Source organism: Harmonia axyridis, chromosome X, assembly GCF_914767665.1.
Source record: "Harmonia axyridis chromosome X, icHarAxyr1.1, whole genome shotgun sequence".
NCBI lineage: Eukaryota > Metazoa > Arthropoda > Insecta > Coleoptera > Coccinellidae > Harmonia > Harmonia axyridis.
The window spans coordinates 38,085,232-38,090,231 of NC_059508.1; the positions used below are offsets into that span (position 1 = coordinate 38,085,232).

General features: G+C 40.6%; 1 non-coding gene across 1 annotated transcript; it reads right to left on the reverse strand.

The window, feature by feature from the left end:
• Nucleotides 1–2,280: 2,280 nt before the first annotated feature.
• LOC123688425 lies at nt 2,281–2,399 on the reverse strand. The gene has a single exon (XR_006749947.1). It is a non-coding gene; the product is annotated as a 5S ribosomal RNA (ribosomal RNA).
• Between the last annotated feature and the right edge of the window lie 2,601 nt (nt 2,400–5,000).

The window sequence follows — 5,000 nt, forward strand, 5'->3', positions numbered from 1 at the left end:
TTAGATGAATATCGATTCTGATTATTGATTTTTCTTTCGCGATATTGATAGAAGACATCTGAATGAATTTCGAATTAATTCCGAAATCAAAAAAATATTTTCAATAAATTTTTTTTCTAGAGTACCTCGGTCTTTTCTATTTTTTTTCCAAGTTTCGTACGTCAATCAACATACATCCCAGAAAAAATCATCTCTCTAACTATCCTGGTTCAAAAGTTGTATCGGAACTTTTCACGTCGAAAAAGAACATAGGCGAAAAAGGACGTGAACATTATTCCTTATAAAAATCAAACCCGACCATGGATTTTGATTCTGATTGTTGATTATCGCTATTAGAACACATTAGGAGGCAACCAAATCAAATTTGAGAAAATTCCACAATCAGAAAATTTTTTTCGAAAAAAAAAAAAAAATTCGAGAACACCTCGGTCATGGCAAGTTATTTCCCACAATCCATTCCCCAATCAACGTACATCCCAGAAAAAATCATCTCTCTAACTATCCTAGTTCAAAAGTTGTATCGGAACATTTTCACGTCGAAAATATATCTCTAAGTCCAGACCGATGCACCACGTAATCTCGGGCAGACCGATGCACAACGTAAATGACGATCGGGACCGGGGCGATCGGTCGTATCTGACACCGCCGGCTCGGTTCTAACATCGTCAATGAGTCGGGGTTGTAAAAAAGGACGTGAACATTTTTCCTTATAAAAATCAAACCCGACCATGGATTTTGATTCTGATTGTTGATTATCGCTACTAGAACATATAAGGAGGCAACCAAATCAAATTTGAGAAAATTCCACGATCAGAAAATTTTTTTCGAAAAAAAAAAAAAATCGTAATCACCTCGGTCATGGCGAGTTATTTTCCGTATTTCATTCCACAATCAACGTACAACATAGAAGAAATCATCTCTCTAACTATCCTGGTTCAAAAGTTGTATCGGAACATTTCACGTCGTAATATCTCGCCAAGTCCAGACCTCGGCGATAGGTAGTATCTGACACCGTCCGCTCGGGACTGACATCGACTTGGACTCGGGCTGATGATGGGGAGGCGTTTAAGGACGTGAACATTTTTCCTTATAAAAATTAAAGTCGACAATGAATATTGATTCTGATTACTGATTTACGCTTTAAAAACACATTAGAAGGCAACCAAATCGAATTTGAGGAAATTCCACGATCAGAAAATTTTTTTCGAAAAAAAAAAAAATTCGAGGACACCTCGGTCATGGCAAGTTATTTCCCACAATCCATTCCCCGATCCACGTACATCCCAGAAAAAATCATCTCTCTAACTATCCTGGTTCAAAAGTTGTATCGGAACATTTTCACGTCGAAAATATATCTCTAAGTCCAAACCGATGCACCACGTAAACTAGGGCAGACCGATGCACCACGTAATATCGGGCAGACCGATGCAGAACGTAAACTCGATCATACCGATGCTTCACGTAATCTCGATCTTACCGATGCACCACGTAAACAAGGGCAGACCGATGCAGAACGTAAAGTAGATCTTACCGATGCACCACGTAATCTCGATCTTACCGATGCACCACGTAATCTCCATCTTACCGATGCACCACGTGAACTGGATCTTACCGATGCACCACGTAATCTCAATCTTACCGATGCACCACGTGAACTGGATCTTACCGATGCAGAACGTGAATTGGATCTTACCGATGCACCACGTAAACTCGATCTTACCGATGCACCACGTAATCTCGATCTTACCGATGCACCACGTGAACTGGATCTTACCGATGCAGAACGTGAATTGGATCTTACCGATGCACCACGTAAACTCGATCTTACCGATGCACCACGTAATCTCAATCTTACCGATGCACCACGTGAACTGGATCTTACCGATGCAGAACGTGAATTGGATCTTACCGATGCACCACGTAAACTCGATCTTACCGATGCACCACGTAATCTCAATCTTACCGATGCACCACGTGAACTGGATCTTACCGATGCAGAACGTGAATTGGATCTTACCGATGCACCACGTAAACTCGATCTTACCGATGCACCACGTAATCTCGATCTTACCGATGCACCACGTGAACTGGATCTTACCGATGCAGAACGTGAATTGGATCTTACCGATGCACCACGTAAACTCGATCTTACCGATGCACCACGTAATCTCAATCTTACCGATGCATCACGTAATCTCGATCTTACCGATGCAGAACGTAAACTCGATCATACCGATGCACCACGTTATCTCGGCAGACCGATGCAGAACGTAAAAAAAAAGCTTACAGCACGCGGTGTTCCCAAGCGGTCACCCATCCAAGTACTAACCGCGCCCGACGCTGCTTGGCTTCAGTGTTCTGACGAGAACTGGCAATTTCAGCGTGGTATGGCCGTAAACAACAAATATAGCGATATTTTCTATGATATCTCACTTTTTGGGAGCGGAAAGGACGTGAACGTTTTTCCTTATAAAAAATGAAATAACTTTTGGATATTAATTCTGATTGTTGATTTAAGTTTTAAGAACACATTAGGACATATCTCAATGAAATTTGAGGGATTTCCGAAATCGAAAAATATTTTTCGAAAAAAAAAAAAAATCCCAGAAGACCTCGGTCATCTCAAGTTTATTTCCATATTCTATTACACAATCAACGTACATCACAAAAGGAACCATCTCTCTAACTATCACAGTTAAATTTTTGTATCGGAACATTTCACGTCGGAATATCTCGCTAAGTCCAGACCGGGGAGATCGGTCGCATTTGACACCGTCCGCTCCGGTCTAACATCGTCTTGGAGTCGGGGTAACGATGGAGAGGCGTTTAAGGACGTGAACATTTTTCCTTATAAAAATTAAAGTCGACAATGAATATTGATTCTGATTACTGATTTACTCTTTTAGTACACATTAGAAGGCAACGCAATCAGATTTGAGGAAATTTCAAGATCAGAAAATTTTTTTCGAAAAAAAAAAAAATTCAAGAACACCTGGGTCATGGCAAGTTATTTCCCACAATCCATTCCACAATCAACGTACAACATAGAAGAAATCATCTCTCTAACTATCCTGGTTCAAAAGTTGTATCGGAACATTTCACGTCGAAATACCTCGCCAAGTCCAGACCGGGGCGATAGGTAGTATCTGACACCGTCCGCTCGGGACTGACATCGACTTGGACTCGGGCTAATGATGGGGAGGCGTTTAAGGACGTGAACATTTTTCCTTATAAAAATTAAAGTCGACAATGAATATTGATTCTGATTACTGATTTACGCTTTAAAAACACATTAGAAGGCAACCAAATCAAATTTGAGGAAATTCCAAAATCAGAAAATTTTTTTTCAAAAAAAAAAAAATCCGAAAAATATTTTTCGATTCTGATTACTGATTTACTCTTTTAGAACACATTAGAAGGCAACGAAATCAAATTTGAGTGAAATCCAAAATCAGAAAATATTTTTCGAAAAAAAAAAAAAATTCGAGAACACCTCGGTCATGGCAAGTTATTTTCCACAATCCATTCCCCAATCAACGTACATCCCAGAAAAAATCATCTCTCTAACTATCCTGGTTCAAAAGTTGTATCGGAACATTTTCACGTCGAAAATATATCTCAGAGTCCAGACCGATGCAGAACGTAAACTCGATCATACCGATGCTTCACGTAATCTCGATCTTACCGATGCACAACGTAAACTAGATCACACCGATGCAGAACGTAAACTCGATCATACCGATGCACCACGTAAACTCAGGCAGACCGATGCAGAACGTGAACTCGATCTTACCGATGCACCACGTAATCTCGATCTTACCGATGCACCACGTAAACTCGGGCAGACCGATGCAGAACGTGAACTCGATCTTACCGATGCACCACGTAAACTAGGGCTGACCGATGCATCACGTAAACGACGATCGAGAGGCGCGAAAGGACGTGAACGTTTTTCATTATAAAAATTGAAATAAATGATAAATAATGATTCTGATTGTTGGTTATCATTTTTAATAAGCATTAGGAGGCAACCAAATGAAATTTGAGGAAATTCCGATAATAGAAAATTTTTTCGAAAAAAAAAAAAAATTCATGAAATCCTCGGTCATCGCAAAATATTTACCATATTCTGTTCGATAATCAACGTATATTTAAGAAGGAATCATATCTGTATCTATCTTGGTTCAAATTTTGTATCGGAACATTTTGACCAAAGTCCGAGCTTCGGCCGAAACAGACACCGCTGACCTGGCCTATCGATCGACCGAGAGTCGGGGATAGAGCGTAAGTGTTGTCTGGAGGGGAACCCTGTGCTCTCCTGACATATATAGGGAAGGTGGTCGCGTTGGGCGATGCAGAACGTTTGGATCGGGAATTATATTTTTGGTTCAGCTATTGGAATATGGTTTATTGTTGGTATATATTGGCGAAATAACGTTCTTACTGACTGGGGATATTCATAAAAATGAGTCCGGAGATTTTCAGATCGAAGTCCGAGTGATCCGACTTGGAAGGCGTGTTGGGTGGGTCGAGATGGCTTAGATAGATCAGACGAGGCGGGCTAAGTGTTGACGTCATGCATCGGTCCATTTTCAGATTGAGTCCGAGTAATCCGACTTTGAAAGAGTGTTGGGTGCGTCGAGACTGTTTAGATAGATCGGACGAGGCGGACTAGGTGTTAACGACATGCATCGGTATATTTTCTGATCGGAGTCCGAAGAAATCGGCCCTAGTAGGCGCAGCGGACGGTCGAGACGGCCTCGGTGGGTCGGATCGATCGGGAAAAGTTTGCTAAATCGTGTCTGGAGGGGAACCTTGGGTTCTCCTGACATATATAGGGGATAAGGTTTGGGTGAACGATTCTTCACGTAAAAGTTGAGTAATTTATTTTTCGATAAGCTTTTGGATATTGATGAGAAGTATATGTATATCTTCGATTAAAAGAATTCTTACCGTCTCCATGTATATTATATTAGATATATAAGAAATAGTTAACGTGA